The sequence below is a fragment of the Euprymna scolopes genome, chromosome 43 (assembly GCF_053919585.1).
Source record: "Euprymna scolopes isolate OS-2025 chromosome 43, ASM5391958v1, whole genome shotgun sequence".
Lineage (NCBI taxonomy): Eukaryota > Metazoa > Mollusca > Cephalopoda > Sepiida > Sepiolidae > Euprymna > Euprymna scolopes.
Genome location: NC_136524.1, coordinates 19,773,716 through 19,791,714, shown reverse-complemented (window position 1 = coordinate 19,791,714; position 17,999 = coordinate 19,773,716). Strand labels below are relative to the sequence as shown.

The following is a 17,999-nucleotide window of genomic DNA, read 5'->3' as shown; positions in this document are numbered from 1 at the left end:
GTGAATATAGATTGGTTCATTTATTCAATAAAGGTATACGAACATTTAGTTGGGGGATAAAGGGGACTCTTTATACCAAGGTATTTCGAAGCCTAATGCTTCTCATCAGAAGAGTAGAAAAGATGCTAAGTAACATAATGGGGATGCGACGTCTAGCGTGGGATTCATCAGGAACGAAATAAATCAATGAAAAGATTGATGTTGTTAGGGGGAATTATATCAAATTCTAAGGTAAAGGAGGAGCGTGTTATATAGAGTGTCATGTGTATAGGCTATTTTATGAGGGCAATTATCACATTTGTCAAATGTTGAAGAAAACCCCCCAAAAGAGAAACATCTTTAGTTTTTATAGTATCAGCCAATATTCGGAGTGAATATTTCTTATATTTACATTGGTTGAGAGAAACTGCTGATTCAAGTTTTTGTCCAATCAAGAGTCAATACCTAAAAACAACATTCACTGCTGCCTCAAACAATATTATTGATTAAAAGAGAACATGTGGAGAAGAATTACTTTGTGTCCCTTTTGAAAATTTGGAACCATTTAAGCAATCAAATAGAAAGTCATTTAACTGGTTTTAAAAGATTGTAACCTCTTGTATCTATGAAATCATTTTATAAATTGAGATTAAAGCAATATTTATACCTTAGCAACAATCAGTTATAGTTTTATAACACATTTGTTTCAATTAATAATCAAAATATGCCATAATAATGAAATTTAGCTATAAAAATCCTATTAAAAAATAAAACAACAGAAAGCATATTAAAGAAACACACAAACAAAAACTAAAATGCATTAAAACAAAAATGAAAATAAAAGACCACTTCAGCTAGTTTTTCTTAATATGGAGATTATCAACGTTTCTCAACAGAGGAACATGAAACTTACCTGCCAATTTCTTCCTTTATATTTCTTGGATTTTCAATCAACTTTTTTGTCTTTGATGCGTTTAAAATGTTCCAACACTGAAAAGTACAAAAGAAAATAAATTTCGTTTTTGCTTTAACTTTTGAAAGTTTGCATGATAGTGTGTGTGTATATATATAACTACTTCATTTACTCACATAAAATTAATATACGACAGTATATATTTATGCGTAAACTTTAAGTATTTACTTCAAAAGTGCTCAATACGTAGGTAGAGCTAGTTAGTAATTTATAACATATATATGGCGATTAAGCTACACTGAATATTCGGCATTAATTAATATATATATTTGTATATATATATATACATATGTATATATACATATATAAATATATATATATATATATTTGTATGTATATATATATTTATATATACATATATATAAATATACATATATATATAAATATACATATATATAAATATACATATATATATAAATATACATATATATATATATACTTGTATGTATATATATATATATTTATATATACATATATATATATATATAAATATACATATATATATTTGTACGTATATATATATATTTATATATATATTTATATATACATATGTATATGAATATACATATATATATGTATATATATATATATATATATATTTGTATGTATATATATATTTATATATATATTTATATATACATATGTATATAAATATACATATATATATGTATATATATATATATATATTTGTATGTATATATATATTTATATATATATTTATATATACATATGTATATAAATATACATATATATATGTATATATATATATATATATTTGTATGTATATATATATTTATATATATATTTATATATACATATGTATATAAATATACATATATATATGTATATATATATATATATATTTGTATGTATATATATATTTATATATATATTTATATATACATATGTATATAAATATACATATATATATGTATATATATACACATGGATATATATATATTAATAAATATATATGTATATATATATGCATGGATATATATATATATATTTATAAATATATATAAATATATATATATATATATTTATATATACATATCTATATAAATATACATATATATATATTTGCATGAATATATATTTACACATATACTAGCTGTACCCTGTCACGCGTTGCAGTGGCTCAATTTAGTGTAATGGAAAAATTTAATAAAAAGAGAAAATGCATGTTTCTTATATTAGTACAGCAATCCACTGCAAAAAGTAAAAAAGAAGGCGAAAATTAAAAAAAATTGTACTCTTGCAGAATTTTATCTGGATCCTCGGGAGTTTCTGTCAATCAATCATGGTTTGGACTCGACCAACAATCAGTGGATGAAGCCGAACGTAGCAAAAATGTTGAAACGCTAAATGTTTTTTTTTTGTTGCTGTTTTACAAAAATGTGAGTTAGTAATTAATATTTGGTTGATGGTGGGGGGAGGGGGGGTTACTATACACAGATTCGAAAAAGTTGTCCAAAAACAAATAAATGAAAGCAAAGGTAAGTTACCTTTCTACCTAATTGGATAATTGTTTAGTGTTTTTATGTAATGTAAAACGTTTAATCGGCTCAAAAAACAGAAATGGTCGCAAACTGTTGAATACGTTAAGTTTGGGAAAGTAAGTTGAAAACTAAAAACTATACAAAACAGTGTCTGAAACTCACCGAATATATGTTACCATGACATAGGCTGGCATAATCGGTGGGTTTCTGACAGTATTTTGTATAGGTTTTTTAGTTTTAACTCACTTTCTCTAACTTAAAGTAATCAACAGTGTCCACCACCATTTGTAGCTTTCAAATACCCCGATAAACACTGTTTTTCGAGCCGACTAAACGTTACATTAAATGAAAAGGGTTTGTATTACTAAACACAGATACAAAGAAGTTGTCAAAAAATAAATATATATAAATAAATGTTATCAAAGGCAAGAAAAGTAAATGTTCTACCTAACTGGATAAGATTTTAGAGTTTTTATGTAATGTATAATCGGTTCAAAAACATTCAATGTTTATCGGTATATCTGAAAAATACAAATGGCGGCAGACTGTATCGAACACATTAAGTTTGGGGAAATTTTTGGGGAAAAAAAAAACTATACAAAATACTGTTAGTAACTCACTCAATATATGTTACCATGACATAGGCTGACATATAATCGGTGGTTTTAAACTTTTGCTCGATACAGGTGACGACTTTTTAAAGTCCCTTTTAGTGATTACCTGGTTTGAGGATATTTGTACAACTAAACGGCAAATCTGCTCCAAAAAATCCGGTATTATTTTACTTTAAGGCCTGTTTCACATTCATATATAACGAAATATTTTATTGTAGATTTCGGTGTGCTAAGAACGAATCTGCAAACCGTTTCCGTAGCAAAAAGAAAATTTTCATGATATTCATGAAATTACTTTTTCGAAAAGTGTGTGATCACTTTTCAATGTAAATTTAACTTAGAATTAGCACCCACTTTCTGGCCACCTGAGAGAGGGGCATTTTTCTGTGTTTCTTGGCTAAAAAGTTTTTTGTTTGATTTCTTTTGCATGGTAATAACCCCTGAACTCTGGGACTATTTTCCATTTCACAGCTGTAGCCTTCGTTTACGCTATGCGTGAGCATAAACGAAAGCTGTTTAGCCAATAAATATGGGAAAAAATCCCCCCTCTCTCAGGTGGCTAGAAAGTGGGTGCTCATTTTAAGTTAAATTTACATGGAAAAGTGATCGCCACTTTTTCGAAAAAGTAATTTCTTCATATCATAAAAACTATTTTTTTGCGACGGAAACGGTTTGCAGATTCGTTTTTAGCACACCAAAATCTACAAAACAAATGTTGTTATTTACGAACGTGAGACACACAGCCCTTAATGGAAAATTATATCAAAAATCCGGGGGAAAATAGTTTTCAATAAAAACAGCAAATGAATTCGATAGAAAAAAATGGATGCTATTTGTTTTTCTTTTTTCTGTGTGTTTCTTGGCTAAAAAGTTTTTTGTTTGATTTCTTTTGCATGGTATTAACCCCTGAACTCTGGGACTATTTTCCATTTCACAGACGTAGCCTTTGTTTATGCTATGCGTGAGCATAAACGAAAACTGTTAAATATACATTCGCGTACCAAACTGCCTTGTCAAAAAACCTTTAAGCCAATAAACACGAAAATAAATGCCCCTTCCTCAGGTGGCCATGGTTTGGATATACCGCGTTTTTATTGCTTACAAAATGGGTGACTGATTTATCAGAACGTTGTAACTAAAAAGTAAGCACCACTTTCAAATGTCGAAATAATGTTTATAGAAATTAAGCATGGGAGTGGTGGTTGTACAACGTCGCCTTTTGCACTTTTACAAACATTATTTACGTTAACTCTTTTCATAAATAATTAAAAAAAAAAAGTAACTAAACCATTTATTGATAATTTGTCACGTGTACAAACATTTATTTATTTACGTAGGCTTAACTCTTTTCATGAATAAGAAAAGTTTTACTCTTTAAGAATAATAAAAGGAAAAAGTTACTGAACATTTATAAAAGGACTTACTTCTTTTCATAAAGGCCAGATGTATAATTGGCCGAAAAGTCGTGAAACAACTAATAAAGATGCAGAGAGCGATCCGCGCTATTTTTTAAATCATATTTCCACGTTTAATTAACGTTTTACGATATGTTTTTTTTTATTCAATTGTAAGGTTAAAGTACAGAATAGGTACAAAACATCCTCCCCTCCCCATGTTAAGAATGACTTTTTAAATAATAACATTATTTCAGCACGGATCACTCTCTGCATGAGTATCATAAAAATTAATACAAATAATACTTATCTCAATAAGTGAAAGGCTAATTTCTACCGGAAATAAAATGGCGATAATCTCGCAGTTATGAAAAATATTTTTTATTTAATTTAATATTTTTATAATTTGCAATGTTAAATTATTTTAATAACATAAAAACATTCCTTGACTTTAAAAATAGAATTTCTGAAAATTTCAATTAAATTGGTAACATAGAAATATGATTTTATTCGCTTTTAACGAACTAAAATTACATTTTTATATATCACTAACATGCTGGAGAAATGTTTAATAATTTGGTATTTTTTTTAGATTAGGTCCACCTCCACAATTTTCCTTTCAATGACGACATTTATAGGTTTCCGAGTATGCTGTACACGTAAATCGCATTGAAATTTTGCGGAAATAAAATAGTTGTATTATGCATTGTATTCTTTGGCAGCCATCTTTTTACATGCACGCACGCCATAAACAAATACACACACGTAAGAAGGATGGCCGCCAAAGATTACAATGCATAATACAACTTTTTATATCTTCATAACTACTTATTTCTGCAAAATTTCAATGCGATTTTCGTATTCAGCATAGTCGAAAACCATTTCAAGTTGTCAGTTAAAAGAAAATTGAGGAGGTGGACCTAATCTAAAAATTTACCAATAATTTTTCATCCTGTACGCCTCCTGATACATTGCTTCGTCAACATGCGACCATTTTATATCTCCCGAAGACACTTCCGTATTTAGAAAAAAAAGAAAATGAGTGACCGATTTACCAGAACGTGGTAACTAAAAAGTAGTACCCCTTTCAAATGTTGAAATGATTTTTTTTTTTTTTTCCAATTTTTTTTCATAATCTGGTTAGTGTTCAATCAATAATAATCCAGTGAAAAAATTTCAAAAAACCTATCAATATAGAAACTCCACCACGTAAGTAAATAAATAAAAAATGTTACGTGCGCATGCGTTAGCCTTGACTAGGGGGGGGGTACTAAGGGAACGACCATTAAATAATTCTGCGGGTCGCCATGGAACTCAACGCCCAAGGAGTACCAAAATAGTTTTCCTGATCTGAAGAAATTTTTTTTTCGTAAAGTGGGTGATCACTTTTCCATCTAAATGTAACTTAAAATGAGCACCCACTTTTTGGCCACCTGAGGAAGGGGCATTTATTTTCGTGTTTATTGGCTTAAAGGTTTTTTGACAAGGCAGTTTGGTACGCGAACGCATATTTAATAGTTTTCGTTTATGCTCACGCATAGCATAAACAAAGGCTACGTCTGTGAAATGGAAAATAGTCCCAGAGTTCAGGGGTTAATACCATGCAAAAGAAATCAAACAAAAAACTTTTTAGCCAAGAAACACACAGAAAAAAGAAAAACAAATAGCATCCATTTTTTTCTATCGAATTCATTTGCTGTTTTTATTGAAAACTATTTTCCCCCGGATTTTTGATATAATTTTCCATTAAGGGCCGTGCGTCTCACGTTCGTAAATAACTAAAAATCTTTTGTAGATTTTGGTGTGCTAAAAACGAATCTGCAAACCGTTTCCGTCGCAAAAAATAGTTTTTATGATATGAAGAAATTACTTTTTCGAAAAAGTGGCGATCACTTTTCCATGTAAATTTAACTTAAAATGAGCACCCACTTTCTAGCCACCTGAGAGAGGGGGGATTTTTTCCCATATTTATTGGCTAAACAGCTTTCGTTTATGCTCACGCATAGCGTAAACAAAGGCTACGGCTGTGAAATGGAAAATAGTCCCAGAGTTCAGGGGTTATTACCATGCAAAAGAAATCAAACAAAAAACTTTTTAGCCAAGAAACACAGAAAAATGCCCCTCTCTCAGGTGGCCAGAAAGTGGGTGCTCATTCTAAGTTAAATTTACATTGAAAAGTAATCACACACTTTTCGAAAAAATAATTTCATGAATATCATGAAAATTTTCTTTTTGCTACGGAAACGGTTTGCAGATTTGTTCTTAGCACACCGAAATCTACAATAAAATATTTCGTTATATATGAATGTGAAACGGGCCTTAAAGTAAAATAATACCAGATTTTTTGGAGCAGATTCGCCGTTTAGTTGTACAAACCAGGTAATCACTAAAAGGGACTTTAAAAAGTCGTCACCTGTATCGAGCAAAAGTTTAAAACCACCGATTATATGTCAGCCTATGTCATGGTAACATATATTGAGTGAGTTACTAACAGTATTTTGTATAGTTTTTTAGTTTAAACTCATTTTCCCAAAATTTCCCCAAACTTAACGTGTCCGATACAGTCTGCCGCCATTTGTATTTTTCAGATATACCGATAAACATTGAATGTTTTTGAACCGATTATACATTACATAAAAACTCTAAAATCTTATCCAGTTAGGTAGAACATTTACTTTTCTTGCCTTTGATAACATTTATTTATATATATTTATTTTTTGACAACTTCTTTGTATCTGTGTTTAGTAATACAAACCCTTTTCATTTAATGTAACGTTTAGTCGGCTCGAAAAACAGTGTTTATCGGGGTATTTGAAAGCTACAAATGGTGGTGGACACTGTTGATTACTTTAAGTTAGAGAAAGTGAGTTAAAACTAAAAAAACTATACAAAATACTGTCAGAAACCCACCGATTATGCCAGCCTATGTCATGGTAACATATATTCGGTGAGTTTCAGACACTGTTTTGTATAGATTTTAGTTTTCAACTTACTTTCCCAAACTTAACGTATTCAACAGAGTCCGCGACCATTTCTGTTTTTTGAGCCGATTAAACGTTTTACATTACATAAAAACACTAAACAATTATCCAATTAGGTAGAAAGGTAACTTACCTTTGCTTTCATTTATTTGTTTTTGGACAACTTTTTCGAATCTGTGTATAGTAACCCCCCCTCCCCCCATCATCAACCAAATATTAATTACTAACTCACATTTTTAAAACAACAGCAACAAAAAAAAAACATTTAGCGTTTCAACATTTTTGCTACGTTCGGCTTCATCCACTGATTGCTGGTCAAGTCCAAACCATGAATGATTGACAGAAACTCCCGAAGATCCAGATAAAATTCTGCAAGAGTACAATTTTTTTTAATTTTCGCCTTCTTTTTCACTTTTTGCAGTGGATTGCTGTACTAATATAAGAAACATGCATTTTCTCTTTTTATTAAATTTTTCCATTACACCAAATTGAGCCACTGCAACGCGTGACAGGGTACAGCTCGTATATATATATTTATATATAAATACATATATATAAATATACATATGTATACATATATATATATATATATATACTAGCAGGGGTGCCCGGCGTTTCTCGGGTGTTTGGAGGTGTATGCTGTGCAAAAAAAGCAAAAAAACAAAAAAAATGGTTAATTTTTTAAAACTTTGACCCCTATTATGACCTCTTAAAATTTATAGTTTCGGGCTCAAATCACTTTATTAAGTTAGATCCAGGTTCAAGGAACCTATATCTAAAATTTCAAGTGTCTAGACCCAAAATTGTCGGAGGAGTTTGGTAGAGTTCTTAAAGGTCAAATCGTTGAAATTTGACCCCTTAACAGCCAAATTTCTGGCTGACACCCGTCACATCGATTTTCCCAAATCTCAGTACCCGGTATTTCAAATTTCGAGTCTATAGACTAAAAATTGACAGAGTTATTGCGTAGGGAAATGTACACAGACAGACAGACACACACACACAGACACACTGACAGACAGACAGACACGTTCACTTTTATAGATATATAGATATGCATGAATATATATTTATAAATATATATATATATTTATATATAAATACATATATATAAATATACATATATATATCTGCATGAATATATATTTATAAATATATATATATATATATATGTATATATAAATACATATATATAAATATATATATGTATACACATGAATATATATTTATAAATATATATATATATATGTATATATATGCATGTACATATATATTTATATATATATGCATGTAAATATATATATATGCATGTACATATATATATATTTATATATAAATACATATATATATGTATATATATGCATGTACATATATATTTATATATATATGCATGTACATATATATTTATATATATATGCATGTACATATATATATATATATGCATGTACATATATATATGTATATATATAGAGAGAAATATATAGATATGAATATCTACTTCTTGTGTGTATATATCTGAGATTGTGTGTGTCTATCTACTTATTGTCTGTGTATATCTGAGATTGTGTGTGTATATCTATTTAATGTGTGTGTATATGCGTCTGTTTATTGCAAACGAGTTGCATTGACTCAGCATTGCTCAGGTAACAGACTTAAGGAAAAATAATGAACATCTACTTCTATACACATTTCTTTCTTTCTTTCTTTTTAATAGAATTTGATGAAAATGTATTTTTAATTTCACTAAATATTGCATTGCATTAAAAAAATAAAAAAAAAAATCAATGTTTATTTATCAAAGTGACACAGAGGTGAGAAACGTACACATATGAAATTTTTTTAATTAAGAAAAAAGTCCCAATTCCAAGAAAGAAAAAAAAAGAAAAGTAAAAATAAAAATTAAAAAAAAAAAAGAAATACTGGAATCTGGACACTTAGGCAGCAAGGACTGAGGACATGTGTTGCATGGAAAGATATGTGTTAAAGCAGGATTAGTTCTGATGAGCTCAGATGAAGATTGATTCTGCACTGTATAGGGAGATGTGTGCAGAAGGGCAGGCTTTGATGGCATGATCAAATTGAAAGACTGGATGAGAGTTCTTGGGTCAAGAGATGTAGAACAGTTAAGATAGCAGGGACAGTTAAGAGAGGAAGGCCAATAAGAGGAAGTGGTAAAAATGGTCGATAGAAAGAGGGATAAATAAAGACTTTGCCAGAGATAGCTTAGAAGTGATTTTTTAAAAGCTATCCAACGCATGCCAGCATGTAAAACGGATATTGAAGTAAATCTGATGATGCTGATGATTGTGATAATGAATGCCTGCCCATATAAAAATGATCACAACTGCAGTCTACCTAGGCCATTCTTCATCCATTAACAAATAATGTAAGATAAGATGTATATTTATATGGCAAACACTGGACCTGTATGCAATTCATTTGTATTTGGAATTCCCTTCCTGCTTCATGTTTCCCCGACTTCAGCAACATGTAGAAATTTAAATGTAATGTGAACAAACACCTTGCTATTCAACTCCCCATCCAGGCTGCCTTCCCTACAAATCTGGTTCTTATCATAGTAGCCCCATATGCTTGAGTGGCAATATGCCTTATTTGAGATAAAAGTTAAAATAAAATAATTTTTTTTTACAATATACACAGTCTTCTAGCTAGCCTTATTAATTCATATAACGTTTGAAACAGCCAATATTAATTCAAGTAAAACGTTATTTTTGTTGTTTTATAGTTTACATACACCTTGTAAGGATAAGTAATCGTTTCAAACATTTGTTTTTAATTAAATGTGTTATTTTGATTTATGTAAGTCAGTACTTATCAAGGCGTGAACACCACTCGAGGACAAGTTAATTTTTGAAGCATAGATAAATCAATAGATAGGTTCCAAAATTCCAGTAAGACGAAGTAAAAATAAGCAATTACACATGTAACAGCTTTATAAATCCATTTAAAAGTTTGTTTGTGTAATAAACGTACCAATCTTGATTTATATAATACTGGTATTGACTGATGTAGATCGGGAAGTGTCATACTAACAGAAAATAACAGGAAGGAAGAAATATGTAATCGATGAAAATGATTGGGATTTATTTTATCTGAATAACACAGACTGTAAGTGTATGTATATGAGTGGTTAATAACATTAAAATAACAATATGTCATATGCAATGCGATTTAAGTGTAACAATAATTCAACTGACATCTTTAAATATTAGATGCATACAATTAGGTACAGGTCTATTAAACTGAAGGGTGGGCGGTCTGTTAGTTTTTCACATGGTTATCATCAAGAAAAGAATTTTCAGCGATGATGAACTGGTAGCTGCAAAAAACTAATAAAATGTACAATGCTAATATTCTTAGTTTGGTTGACAGATGACTTTGACAATAAGTTGCTCACATTTTAAAATCAGACCACATTAAGCACTGGAGAGAAGGTTGTAGACGCCTCTTTCCAACAAACTAATGAAGGATAAAGCATTAGTATAACCTCCAAAATACACAAACTGCTTTTCTTCAACTGCACTCACCCTGAGCTGGACAAAATTCTCTGCAAAAAGCCAGTTTCAGACAAAACGGTTCAACAGTTGGCCTGATTTTAATCATCAACCATATGATTTAGAGCATAAAATCCAAGAACCTCAAAACTATGCTTGTATCTGTTGATTTCTCCAAGACTTTAGATTTCATCCATTGTGGTAAACTCAAAGGGACCTTATTGGTGTAAAGGATCTTGCCAACGCCAGTATCAGCTATCTTGATGCTGTTTTACAACCCTTAATAGTCCGATCTGGTAGAGATAAAAACTTCCTTACTGCTTTTGAATGTCTCAAAGGTAGATAGATTTACTTCTTTCATTTTCATCTTGTACCTAGATGCCCTATGGATATCTGCTGATCTAAACATGGTTCGCCTTTAAAAGAGCAAGTAGTTCACATCACCCACAATAAAATAGATTACATGGATTATACAGCAGACCATGCCTTTTTTATTATGGTTGGTTGGTTGTTTTTGTTTTACGGCATATCAACCTTTTTCAGGTCATTTAATGCCGAATCTAGTTATTTTGAGGAACGATTTTTAATGGAGTATATTTTTTTACGTCAGATTCTATTTAACCCATAGTTGGAACCCTAACAGGTACTACCACTCTAAATCTCAGCAAAGAAGCAGTCAGTGAGAATCTCATCAAGATTGTTCTCTTCAGTAATGCTTAAAAATAGAATTTATCAGGTAAATTATTAAGCTGAAAAATAGCAACAACATCAAGTACCCATTTGTTCCCTTAGCACCAAAGCCAACAAAGTGTATGTCATTTCTGAAATAGTCTTTTCTCTGTTGAATGCGGTATGTTGCTAGTTCTGTGCAATTCTAGGAGGTCCGCCTTCCAAGGCTTTGCCTTCTTCCTTTGAGAAAGGATTAGTATATTGCTAATCACATGAGGCGCCCCTACCAGGGAATACTGACAGGGCTATTTAGGCATTTTCAAGCCCACTTTCCGACGCTTGTGTCGCATTTCTTACTCTCATGAATTTGTACACCTCAGCAGCAACATCCAGTCAATAGAAAGAGACATAAAAAATATGGCCTGCATTATTCTTGATTTGAAAGTCCTCACTTTCTGATAATCTAAAGAGGGGCGTTTTTAGGGCCATACTAGAATCTATTTTGCTCTATGGCTTAACAGCTTGAACTCTGACGAAACAAGAAACATTATTGGATAAAACATGCACAAATATATTACAAATTGTATTGGAGATAAGTTGGATGAAACACCCAACAGAAAAATACCTATGCAGAAACTTTCCTCCTCTTTCATTGTCATTAAAAGAGAGAAAAAGTTTTCTTGCTGGTCACTTTCAAAGAAGTCAGAACTGATGTGCAACATTCTTTTATAGAATCCATTACGCAGCAAAAGATTGGTTAGAGACCTCATCAAACCTACATATCATATATATATTTCCTCAAAGTATTCCACATATGCATTGACCAGTACCAGGGACAAGCATCGCCAGACCTTCTTCCTGCTGATATATATCAAATCCCATCACGAAGTATGTAGTTTCTACACAGAAGGTCAACATCTACATTATATTATCAATTGGGATGCAAGTGCGTTCTTTCAGTGAGGCATCCGATGTCAACTTATCCTGTACCACTGTCAAAGTCTCATCAGAGGGTACTCTTGTGAACAGACTCACAATATACGGACTCACCATCTGGTTGAAGTGAATGGGAGCATTGTTTATTATTTCCACAAAGTGAGCTGAATTCTTGATATATGATCGAGATTTGCCGATGATTGGGGTGATTATATCTACCAGGAATTGGCTCAATGGATAACATGCTGAACCTCGAGCACTAACAATGGGCCTTAATGAAACACCGTCCTTGTGGATCTAAGGAGGCCATATAAGCGTAGTAGCTTGCTATAATGTTGTACTAGCTGTGTGTTTCGCAGATGATATTAGGTCCTTATTTTTACTGAGGATCTGTGACAACTTTCTTTTCCATTTTAAAGGTCAGATTCTTTTTCACTTTACAGTAACCATCAGATTCTATTAAATCTGCCAATTTCTTGGCATATTCTACTCTATCCATTAACACTGTAGCATTGCCTTTGTCAGCTGGTAGTATTGTGATATCACTGTCACCACACAGGGATTAAATAGCCAATACTTCTTCCTTTGAGAAGTTTGGCTTTGAAGGCTTTTAATTCTCAAGTGCTTGTCTCACTTTCCACATTAGTTCATCTTCTTGTGCGTTGGGTTTATTCAAGGCTGCCTCCTCTATTGGAGCTATCATATCTAAATATGAAATTCGTTTTTTGGTTGTGGTGAAGTTGAGACCTTTGTTTAGCACTGATTCCGCAGAGGAAGTTAGCTGACATTTACTTTGATTGACAATGGCTCTTATTGGTGAATGGTGGACCTGAAGTGTTACGTCCTTAGCTTTTAGGTTTTCCAATTTCTTTATTTGGTGAGACTTAACCTCCTTAAATTCTTTCTTATAGGATATGTCCAGGTATTCTTGCGGGTTATGGGCTTATCATCACTCTGAGATAAACACTCCAGGAATGGAGTAAGGTCATTTGAAATTTCAGTCTGTAATTGATGTGGATTCTGTCTCAGACAAGCTCATGCCCTACACGTTTTGTGATCTTTTATGTCCATCTGGAACTGACTGGTAGTTTCAACGTTAAGCCTGGTGGCACTAGCTTAAGATCATGGCATCGGTGTAGGAATGTGGTGATTATGGTGATTATGAAGGTGGTTAAAAAGATGGGGAAGGAAGTCAGAGACCAAGACGTTGTGAAAATCACACTCAAGGCGAGAACAGTAGTCCAGTTAATCCAAATCATACGAGTGGAATACAAATTTTTTTGTGACCCCTTGTTACAGTTTTACCCCGCCTTATGGCGTTATTTATAATGTTATTTGATTATATACATGTGTATTATATACTGTACTGTATTTTGTTACTCATTTTTAATGCTGTATACTGGGGTTATACTGTAATCCCAACCATGCTATCTAATATTTTTATAATCCCAACCATGCTATCTAATATTTTTATAATCCCAACCATGCTATCTAATATTTTTATAATCCCAATCATGCTATCTAATATTTTTATAATCCCAACCATGCTATCTAATATTTTTATAATCCCAACCATGCTATCTAATATTTTTATAATCCCAACCATGCTATCTAATATTTTTATAATCCCAACCATGCTATCTAATATTTTTATAATCCCAACCATGCTATCTAATATTTTTATAATCCCAACCATGCTATCTAATATTTTTATAATCCCAACCATGCTATCTAATATTTTTATAATCCCAACCATGCTATCTAATATTTTTATAATCCCAACCATGCTATCTAATATTTTTATAATCCCAACCATGCTATCTAATATTTTTATAATCCCAACCATGCTATCTAATATTTTTATAATCCTAACCATGCTATCTAATATTTTTATAATCCCAACCATGCTATCTAATATTTTTATAATCCTAACCATGCTATCTAATATTTTTATAATCCCAACCATGCTATCTAATATTTTTATAATCCCAACCATGCTATCTAATATTTTTATAATCCCAACCATGCTATCTAATATTTTTATAATCCCAATCATGCTATCTAATATTTTTATAATCCCAACCATGCTATCTAATATTTTTATAATCCCAACCATGCTATCTAATATTTTTATAATCCCAACCATGCTATCTAATATTTTTATAATCCTAACCATGCTATCTAATATTTTTATAATCCCAACCATGCTATCTAATATTTTTATAATCCTAACCATGCTATCTAATATTTTTATAATCCCAAGCATGCTATCTAATATTTTTATAATCCCAACCATGCTATCTAATATTTTTATAATCCTAACCATGCTATCTAATATTTTTATAATCCTAACCATGCTATCTAATATTTTTATAATCCCAACCATGCTATCTAATATTTTTATAATCCTAACCATGCTATCTAATATTTTTATAATCCCAACCATGCTATCTAATATTTTTATAATCCCAACCATGCTATCTAATATTTTTATAATCCCAACCATGCTATCTAATATTTTTATAATCCCAACCATGCTATCTAATATTTTTATAATCCTAACTACGCTATCTAATATCTTCATTCGATTCGGATACAATTCCTGATTCTTTTAAAGTTAATAAATATTTAATTAGAAATTTGTAATTCTTTGGGTTTTTTTTTTTTTTTAATTTTTAACTTTCTGGGTAATTTCCATGTATATTTTTTCTCAAATGTTTTCCTTGTAATTGATTGACAATTTTAAGACAACAAAAAATTAATTTTGATTTTAAAGCAAAGCTAGATTGCATCAGTTCATCGTTCAACATGCTGCTTGAAAGTTTTCATAAACAGTTGAAAATAGTCGACGATTGGTAGGAAAAATGAAAACACGATATAAGAACAAAATATTTAACAATGCCCCTTCCATTGTTATGAATGAATTACTAAATAATGTTACTATTTAGAAAACCATAGGTGTGGGCTTTGTCAACTATACCGTGCCTTCTCTCTTCTTCATTTAATTATAAAAATTTGGTGGGTTATTGAATTGATTTGCTTTGCTGTAAACAAAAAACAAAAACGTGATCGTAGTGGTGGTAGTGATGATGATAATAATAATAATAATAATAATAATAATAATAATAATAATAATGACAAATTTTTCAATTGACCATCTCCGCTAAATCCCTGTTCTATAAAGAAATATTACTTTATAGGTGATTACGTGAGAAACCCTTAAAAAACTCAACGGAAAGAAAAGCAATCATTCTAGTATTTAGAGTGGAAGATAAGTTTCAAGTATACAGTAAATGTAAAATAATCGGTAATTCTTCTTTAGGATGCCAGCACACCAGATTTCAATCTGCCATAGTGATTTGGCAAAAAGTATGCCAATGTGCCAAATTTTATTCCACCATAAAAACAAATTTCTAGAGAAAAACATTATTTGTATATTTTTATCTAGCAAATATATATAAGATTAAATATGAAAAACCACATTAATTATTTTTTCAAATCCAATAACAGAGCTGAAGATGTTTTGCTTCTAAAACAAAATTAACTTTTTTGATAAATCTCTGGTGTGACATGCCGGGAAAATATTTTTTCTAAAGAATAAAAATGAACAAAGTTTATTTTTACAAGAATCTTAATCCATTTATTTAGCCAATGAAAATAAAATTATGTATGAAAAACTATGTTTATCAATTTTAAAAATCCAACTTATATTGTAATACGCATAAAAAAGAAAAACACAATTCTCCATTTTTAGGCAATCACATGCAAACAGCTTGAAATATTTAGTGGTAAAAATACAATAAAACACCAAACAATAAGTTTTGTATGCTAAATGATCACACCTTGTTGATCAGACAATGTTTTAAGGATATGTAACCAACTTTATTTGTTTAAAATCTTGGGAACATTAATGTTCCAAATCAAACTTTAGTATAAAATATGTGATTGTTTAAAAGTCATAAAAGCCATGCTCCTTTCCTACTTACTAACCCTAAGTCTGGGTGGCAATACAAAAAATAAAGCTAATCAGACTTAGAATTAGTGGTAAAAAATACTTAACTGCTTAAAAAGTTACAATGTACCGGAAATGGAATCATTTTACATTATATCTATATGCACAACTGAACCCCCCATTCTAAATTCTAAAATAAGGTTTCAATGCATTCACAGATAATCGCCTAAAAAGGTAGAATCTCATGTTTGGGGGTATTTTAAATGTAAATAAAAGTTTTTTTTAAGTTAACAAATTCTAAATGTTTGCTCTTTATATATTCTATCCAAGATTTCAATAAACTTGTAAGATTTTCATCTATATTTTTCACTTGTGCAAAAACCAAACAAAATAAAAGGAAACATGAAATATTTCAGACGATGTGGTGATCAGACAACAGCAAGGTCAAAGTACCACCAGAAAAAAAAATGTCCAGGCATTTTAAATCTTTTGATATTAAAGTGTAAGGTCTCTAATAGGCACCATAACCGTTTATCAAATAAGTGCGAAAAGCTTTTTAAAATCTGTGATATTGAATAGGCCATTAACTCTAGGATATTTATTTTTCTTACCATAAAAACTAATAAAAAATAAATTAAGCTTGAAGAATCAATGCTACACCTGGGTATGGAATACAGTCGTGAAATATTTCCAGCCATTATGTTTGTAGTCATCCTGTCTATCCTTTTTTCAACTTGACACATTTCGACTCATTTCTTTTCAATTCTTTCACAATTTGTCCATCATTTTCACTTCAGAAATCACCACAATATCACATTTACTCTATGAACTATCATGCTTAAAATATCCAAAATACTTTTAATTGAATTTAATCACAAGTAATGAAAAAAAAAAAAAAAAAAACGTAAACAAAAAGTTACTTTAGTTAAATAAAAAATTATAATTTTAATACACAAACATTGTGTCCGAGTTGATTACTATTTACTGTTGTAGTATTTTCTTTATTTTTATTATAGGAAGAAGGTTTCTACCTATAGTCTGGTCACTTGCCTCTCCTATTAATTGCCGACCTCATACCAGTACATGATTTATAAAAAAAGTTAGTTTGTTTTAGAATCGAAAACATCAACTTCAGCTTTGGATTTTTTAAAATAATAAACGTGGTTTTTCATATAAAATTTTATATTTATTAGCTAGATAAATGTATAAAGATTCTCGTAAAAATAAATTTTATTCATTTTTGGTCATTGGAAAAGTATTTTACCCGTATGCCACATGGGGATTAATCAAAAAAAGTTAAAACATCAACTTCAGTTCTGATGTTGGATTTTTTAAAATAATAAATGTGGGTTTTCACATGTACTTTTATGTTTATTCGTTAGATAGAAATGTAAAAATAATTTTTTTTCTGTAGAAATTTGTTTTAATGACAGAATAAAATTTGGCACGCTGGCATACATTTTGGTGTACTTTTTGATGAATCA

The 17,999-nt window shown here is 30.4% G+C and overlaps 1 protein-coding gene across 1 annotated transcript in view; it reads right to left on the bottom strand.

The window, feature by feature from the left end:
* Window positions 1-17,999, bottom strand: part of LOC145268221 (uncharacterized) — a 339,574-nt gene that overhangs the window by 123,646 nt on the left and 197,929 nt on the right. Inside the window, exon 3 of the mRNA XM_080123524.1 lies at window positions 893-969. The gene's annotated coding sequence lies outside the window, so the exon portion shown is untranslated. The remainder of the gene's footprint in view (window positions 1-892; window positions 970-17,999) is intronic.